The sequence below is a fragment of the Cervus canadensis genome, chromosome 2 (genome assembly GCF_019320065.1).
Source record: "Cervus canadensis isolate Bull #8, Minnesota chromosome 2, ASM1932006v1, whole genome shotgun sequence".
NCBI classification, from domain to species: domain Eukaryota; kingdom Metazoa; phylum Chordata; class Mammalia; order Artiodactyla; family Cervidae; genus Cervus; species Cervus canadensis.
The window spans coordinates 21,633,858-21,641,892 of record NC_057387.1 but is presented as its reverse complement, the minus strand read 5'-3'; the positions used below and the strand labels follow the sequence as shown (position 1 = coordinate 21,641,892).

The window sequence follows — 8,035 nt, the reverse complement described above, 5'->3', positions numbered from 1 at the left end:
TGTCCGACTCTTTGCAACCCCATAGACTGCAGCACACCAGGCCTCCCTGTCCATCACCAACTCCTGGAGTTCACTCAAATTCACATCCACAGAGTCGGTGATGCCATCCAACCATCTGATCCTCTGTCATCCCCTTCTCCTCCCGCCTTCAATGTTTCCCAGCATCAGGGTCTTTTCCAGTGAGTCAGTTCTTTGCATCAGGTGGACAAAGTATTGGAGTTTCAGCCTCCACATCAGTCCTTCTAGTGAATATTCATGATTGATTTCCTTTAGGATGGATTGGTTTGATCACCATGGAGTCCAAGGGGCTCTCAAGAATCTTCTCCAACACCACATTTCAAAAGCATCAATTCTTCGCCACTCGCTTTCTTTATAGTCCAACTCTCACGTGCATACATGACTACTGGGCAAACCATATCACCTCATCTTCTCTTAAACTGATCTTAAGGCTTTTCCACAAGTGAAGGACATCAAACTTGTAGACTGTCATGAACTTCTTCTCTGGGTCTTCTCCAGTTTAGTCTGTGTCCTAAAAACTGTAGGATACAAATTAAAGTACGATACTAAATGAATAAATAATTTTTAAATATATTTTTTGTCCCATCTCAGTGCTTTTGCTGCATCCTGTTGTTATGTCATTTTCTTCTCTTTGCTGGGCAGCATGTTGTCTATAGAATAAACTTAAGTATGATATCCCTACTTTCTAAATTCTTCCCCTGGGTCTGGGTTGTTCTATTTGATTTTTTTAAAAATGTTACTAAGCACTGCATTTCATACTTTCACTTATGTATGTCACTGTAGCCTCACAAGAGCTCTTTCCAAGCTGTCAAAGTGACTGGAAGAGTCTATGTGTATATCCTAGAAAACATGGTGTGCTTGTGCCATCACGTCATTCTTGTCTGACTCTTTGTGATCCCAGGACTGTAGCCCGTCAGGCTCCTCTCTCTATGGGGATTCTCCTTGCAAGAATCCTGGAGTGGGTTGCCATGCCCACTTCCAGGGGATCTTCCTGACCCAGGGATCGATACCGCATCTCCTGTGTCTCTTGCATTGCCGGCTGATTCTTTACCACTGAGCCACTGAATACATGGGGTACCTGTCTGTTTAGGAAAGATCTGACAGCCTCGTGTATCGTTCTGTGTTCATTCAGTTCACCCACATATTGAACAGACCAGGGCTCCAGAGCAGTGTTGGTGGCACACACTTTGACCATCTCTTTGAGTTTTCCTCCTGCCATTGACCTGTGGTTGTATTCCAGATACAGACCATGGTTGAGTTCAAGGTCATAGGTCAGGGATCATGATGATCCAAAGTGAACATAAGTATTGTGTTCAGTGACATAGAAGCTGAGTTTGAGGTAAGAGAGACAGGCAGCCCTGGGACAGGGATGGTCTGAACCAACTCTTCATTTCCCTAGCATCTCTTCCGACCTGGGTCTTGTGAGTCTGAGACTTGGGGAACCCCTATAGCATCTGTCTCTTCAGTTTAGCAGTTGGTATAACCTGGATGGAGGGTGAAATGGGTGTGACAACAGGCCACTGAGCATTTGTTCATGTTAAGGTAAAAGATACAAAACTGGAACAACTATTTATGAAAGCTTATCTTCCCCACACCCCCACACAATCCTCCAGCTCAATGCTTAGTGATAATTGCTGTGTGAGATGCAGCAAAGGCTTGAAGGGAATCTATTTTCCGATTGCTGTGGGGCCTGACATTCTGTGGGAGAAAGAAAAATGTGTCAAATTTCTTCATTATAAATAGGATGAAACCAAAAATGCTCACAGAAGTTATCTGACTTGAGGTCAAATGGGGATGAATTTTGCCATGCTAGCAGAAGTGTATAACAGGTACAGTTCATTGACTGATACCATGCCAGGCATTTCACACATATTATGAAACTTTCCTTTATCGTAATCATTCAAGGTAACATCATTTTAGAAGAAGAACATTAAAAAATTTATTCAACCAAAGTTAAAATTAAAAAAAAGAAAACATTTTATCAAGGCAAGTAAGCTATTGCTTTGTATTTTGTAGGTAGGAGAATTCTATTGTTTTTATCCTGCCTTTACCCCATTTCATACTCCTCTGTTTCTCTGTGACCTGACTTTCTTCCTAGAGCCCTACCTTTTGTCAGCTAAACTATTTCTATGCACTGAGCAATAGCAGAAGTGAGGGCTGGGACCTTCTAAAGGCTCCCTGAGCGCTGACGTGTTTCAGGACACCAGACACCGTCTGGAGGCAAGAGCAGCCCGTCTGTCAGAACGTGTGTGTGCTAAGTTGCTTCGGCCGTGTCCGACTCTTTGTGATCCCATGGACTGTAGCCCTCCAGCCTCCTCTGCTCATGGAATTTCCCAGGCAAGAACACTGGAGTGGCTTGCCATTTCTTCCTCCAGGGAATCTTCCTGACCAGGGATCAAAACCGTGTCTCCTTCACCCTTTCCATTGCCCTTTTAAGGCTGATGCAATGCCTTAAGAGGCTAACACAGGAGGGTAAAGAAAGTCTCCATAAAACCCAGAGAAGAGATTTTTAGAACTCCTCTCTGGATCCTGTCTGGAGTCACACACAACTGAATCGGAAGATTTTAAGTCTTAGCACTTACTAGTATGTGTATAGTTAATACTGAAGTCATTACATTTAAACTTGACCTTCGATTTGAAAATAAAAAGAAAAACAAAAAACCATGTCTCTTGCGTGTCCTACATTAGCAGGTGGGTTCTTCACCACTAGGGCCACCTGAGAATCCCGTCTGTTAGAATGGGCAGCTGCTTTCCCAGCCCACTGAAGTTAGCAGGATGTCCCAGGACAGAAAGGGATCACTTCCCTTCAACTCAAGAATCTTTTCTATCAGTGACTGTGCACTATCGGGCTGAACTTTCCTGAAATTGAATGCTCTTGCCAACTTTTTGGTTTCTTGTTAGGTGGCTTGGGTATTTATAAAATTTTCTAATAAACATCATTGTTGAAGTTTGCATTTATAGCAATGCAATTTATTTTTTAGAAAGTGGCAGCTTGGAGAAGATTGGTCCCATCAATGAGCGAACAAGCGTGAATTTAGCTTTCACTCAAAACCAGACTGAGTTAAAAATTCGGCCTCTCACTTTCCTCAAGGTGGATGGTCAGCTGCCACAGGCATGTGTCCCCAAGGACTTGTGTCTCTGCTGTAAACTGGACAAGACTAAAATGGGGTCAGATGGGCCTAGTCCTTCATTTCTAGAGTCTCCCTATAGTTCTCTGCTTTAGTCACTGGATTGGAAACACTCTTGTGCTTCTGCTCTGTCCTACTTCTGTGTTTGGGTAAAAGTTATACATCTCAGTGTGTTCTGTCCCCAAGCTGATCATTGTAAGAATCACTAATCTGAGTTAGCACCCAGACAAGTGCACAGTCCTCTCCTGAAGCAACTGTGGTTCAGTGAGTTGAGGTGGGACCTGGAATCTATTTGTTAAAGGCACTCAGGTGTGCACTTAGTTTTACCCACTGATATCATTGACCTCCTTCATGATTTGAGGGATTGATTATTTCATTTATGGTACTTCTACTGTTCAAAATTGACTGGTGCTAAAAACATAACTCTCTGCTGCTTTGCAGTTGAAGAAACTGAGGCACAGAGAGGGTCTCTAAAGGGCCAAGACCCCCTTGCTGTAAGTGCTGGAGCCACACCCGGGTAGCATCCCTTCTACTCCGAAACCCCAGACCACATTTTCCAGTTCACTCTTCTGTCAGATTCTTCCAACTAGCTGCTTCCTTCACCTATACTGCATTTCTACTGAAAACTTCCCCAATGTATTAATAATTTCTCACTTGATACTGTTTATCACAACAGATATTTTTCAGAGAAGTCTATCATTACCCCGTGATGCATATTTGTGACTTTATTAAAAAGCTGAATATGGGTGTGGGTAACTTTTCTATCTTTCCTCTTTCATTCATCAATTTGTGTTCTGTTTACTTACACCAGTATAGTGTCTTAATTACTGTAGTTTTAACCTGAGTTTTGAAATCTAGTAGAGTAAACCCTCAAACTTAATTCTGCATCTTGGCTCATTGAGATACTTTGATTTCCACTTACATGTTATAATTCGCCTGCAAAACTATACCTCCCCCCAAATGCCAGCTGCAATACTATTCAGAAGAACATGGATTTGACTTTCTAAAAATATTGTCTTCCAATCTATGAATATAATGTATATTTCTGTTTATTTAGGTCTTCTTTAATTTCTCTGAGCAATAGTTTTCAGGAGTCGTCAGTATCTGTATTCTTAAGCATTAAATGATCATGGATGTTTCTCTCTATTATGTTTTACTGAATTTCATTTCCTAATACTGCTGGTATGGAGAAATGTGGTAGATTTTTATATGAGTCCTCTTGACTGCACCATTTAAAAATATACAACTAAATGCATTTTGATAGATGTATACACTATGGAAACCACAGCCAGAATCAAGATGCAGGGTGTTTCCATTGGTCACAACTTTCCTTGTTCCCCTTTGCAGTGCATCATGCCCTCAACTCTTAGCCCCAAGGAACCATTGCCAGTTTAGATGAATTTGCCTTTTTAACAAATTTATACACTGGAACAGTATACATACTCTTTCTTGTCTGCAAATTAAGCATTCAACATATAGCTAAGAGATGATGTGTGTAAAGCCTCAAAATTGTAACTGCAGAAGAATATCATTACCATCTCTACTTCAGAAATGAGTCCCATTATCCTGGCCCCTGATAAGAATGAAGATCTCTAATTTTCTCCAAACACCATTTATCCACCTTATTGCACACTTACTTGGAGGACATCCACATGTGGGCACTTCCACGTTTCAGGCTGGGGGTCTAGGGCAGAGCCTCAGGGTCTCATCATCCTCCTCCGGGAATTGGTGCTCCCAGCAGTATAGACCTCATCCTCCTCCTGGAATTGGTGCTCCTAGCAGTAAAGCCAACTGGATCCATCGTGTGGATCTCCTCGGCAGGTGCACAAGTTCACTGTGGACTAAGTTACTCTCCTGGTCCTTCTTGCTCAGCTCAGGTTGCTCCTTGAGAACTTAGATGATGCTGTGCATTCCTCACTTCCTGTTGAACTTTCCAAGCTCAGCTTGTCCTTATCCTCACCTCCCTTGGCAAACAGCTCCTCGACCATTACCTTGCTTCTCTTTGGGTTTTCTCATCCTCCGAACCTGCTGATTTCCTTTCTTCCATCCCCTCTCTCCTCTCTGTGTTTCCAGTGTGTGGGCCCAGTTGAAGCTCCTATAGTAGACACACAGAGAAGGAACCAAGATCAGGTCTTGGCTGCAGATCCCAGTGCACGTTTAACATGCATCTCAGTCTCTTATGCACTCAGAAAAAACTCAGCAGGAAAGGAATTTGGAGAATTGGAATAACCTTCTCTTACGGATGGGGAAACTGAGGCCCAGAGAGATGTGGAGATTTTGCCTAAATTCCCACACCCTTAGGCAGCATAGCTGCCACACAAACCTTGACCACAAGTTTTTGTATCCAAAAGCACCAGGACCCCATGGCTAAATTTCAGGGGACATTTGATCAAACATACTTCTTATTTTCCTTCTTAAAATAAAAATACCTGATGGACATTTCCCCAAAAGAATTTCATCTCTTTTCAATAGTCCTGTATTTATAATTGGCATTTCTTTCTCCAGGGTATCTTCCTGACCCAGGGATTGAACGCAGGTCTCCTGCATTGCAGGCAGATTCTTTACCATCTGAATCACCAGAAGCCCAAACTCCTCCCAGTAGTCCCATATTTATACTGTGTTTACCAACTGGTTGGACACAGTGGGACCAAGGAATGCATGAATGTTGAATACGTCACAGTCTGTATTTTAAAATTAGATGTGCTTCTCTGTAAAACATCTGGCTCCTGTGCTAGAGGCCATGTTCCTGAGAGCCAGGCCTTCTCTGGGCCTTAGTCAACCCTCCACCCAAAGTCTCTTCAAGGCCTGCCACATAGAATATTCAGTAAATACTTGTCAAGCAGATCCATACTAGTTACCAGGAATCACTAACTCTTACTGAGGTCTTCTGCTCCCTACCCGAATTCCACCGATCCTACCCTGTGTCTATGTGAAAACAATGAAAGCACAGCCCTGGTGACAGAAGTCCAAGATGCAAATTCCAACTCCCCCAAAATACCAAGTCTGCTTTGCATGGTGATTTCATTCCCCTCTTTGAGCATATGGATCTCATGTATAATGGAGAAGAATGTATCATGTAAAATAGAGAAAGTAGTACTAACCTTGGATGATTAACTGTGATATCACACAGGAGACAGGTCCCAATCCCTGGGTGCTGGCTGCACAGTATAGGAAATCTACACCAGAGACACTACAGGACCTGTTGTAAACTTGGGGATAAGACTCGAGAAACTGCATTTCAGACAAAAATTCCAGGGAGGTTCTCATGAAGGAAAAAGCCCCAACATTAAACAAATGGCCGAGAATGAAGACCTTGAAGTCCTAGCAGCAACAGGCATGACTCAGCTTAAGTAAAACAAGTCCCTTGTCAAGGTGGCTTCTCAAGGGAAAATGTCTTCTTTATAGCATGGTGCCCAACCCTGCCCAACCCCACTCTTTTCCAGGACAGAACTGGGCAGCAGTCGCCAGTGGTACATGATGAGACCTCAGGAAGTGAGCATAACTGGAGACCTATCCTCAGGCTCCTCCATGTGCCAGCTTCACTCCAAACCCACAGGTAAACACAAAGCTGAGTGGGTCAGCCTGTGAAATGAAGTCTCATTTAGGATCCATCTCTTTTCTACCAGGGCATCCTCCTCCATTTCTCCTCTAGACCCTGCTCACAGAGTGAGGAAAAGGAAGGGCCCTAGCAGTGCCAAGTCCTTCCAAGTGCACCCCTCATCCTCCCCACCCCGGGCCTCGGGGCGGAGCAGGGTGTGAGCGAGTCAGTGATTACCTCTGTGCTCTCATCACATCCTTCTCGGTCCCTGCACCCTAGTTCCCTCGCAGCCCACTCTCAGACCCTTCCAGAATGCCAGGTGCCAACATTCACAGAACATCTTCCATCATCAAGAGTTATAACAGAAAGTGGGGCTGTTTCTACACAGATCCTAACCCCATGAACGTGCCCTGTGTACCAACCCAATTCAAACTCTCCTTCTAACTCCTAGCTCCCTGGTCTCCACCTGGTGGAGAGGCACATCACACAGGTGAATGCTGGGATGCAGCCCAGTTCCAACAGAAGAGAACTGGGATTCTCAGAAAAAGGCTGTCCTCAGTTAAAATGAGGCATTTGATGGAGTCTGTCATTAGCACCCCACCCACTGCTCTTTCCTGCATCTTTTGTTCTTTTCTTTGGAGTGTTTTTTCCAACTCTCTAATCAGCTGTCAGATTCCTATTTCAGTGCCATACAGACAAAGATAATGTCATACTAGAGATGTTTTTATGCAAACACAGGTGCAGTCATTTATGGAGGAGTAGATAATTGTGACTGAGATTGAACTGGCACTTCCAAATCAGGGTTGCAGGTAGAAGAGCTAAGAAAAGGCATTTTAAGGTCTGTTTGCAAATAACAGGACATAGAATCAGCCAATCTCCTTTGGAAAAGCAAATTCACCTGGATTACCTGCTGAAAGGACTGGAGATGGCAAGTATTCAAAACTTTAGCAACCAAAGGCAATGGCCTTGATGAGGCAAGTGATGGTTAGTTGAAACATTAAATAGCAGACATCAGTACAATCATTTTTGCTCCCAAAGACCACATCACAGATCTCTTTGGCAAAGTTCAGGGAGCTTTCTTCCTTCCATAATAAAAGTGATTTCAGGGAATTGTTGAGAACCAATCATTAACCACACAGGATGAGTTGACATGAGGTACTAACAGTTTAAACTTTATTTATTTATTATTTTTGGCTGTGCTGGGTCTTCATTGCTATGCAGGACCTTGCTCTAGTTGCAGCAAGTGGAGGTTACTCTCTAGTTATGGTGCACAGGCTTCTCATTGTGGTCCCTTCTTTTGTTATGGAGCCAGGACTCTAGAGCATATGAGCTTCACTAGCTGTGGTGAACG

At 43.4% G+C, this 8,035-nt stretch overlaps 1 non-coding gene across 1 annotated transcript; it reads left to right on the top strand.

Annotated features, from left to right (window-relative positions):
- Positions 1 to 2,442: 2,442 nt before the first annotated feature.
- On the top strand, positions 2,443 to 2,565 carry LOC122437537. Its single transcript, XR_006268348.1, has one exon. It is a non-coding gene; the product is annotated as a small nucleolar RNA SNORA26 (small nucleolar RNA).
- The last annotated feature ends 5,470 nt before the right edge of the window (positions 2,566 to 8,035 follow it).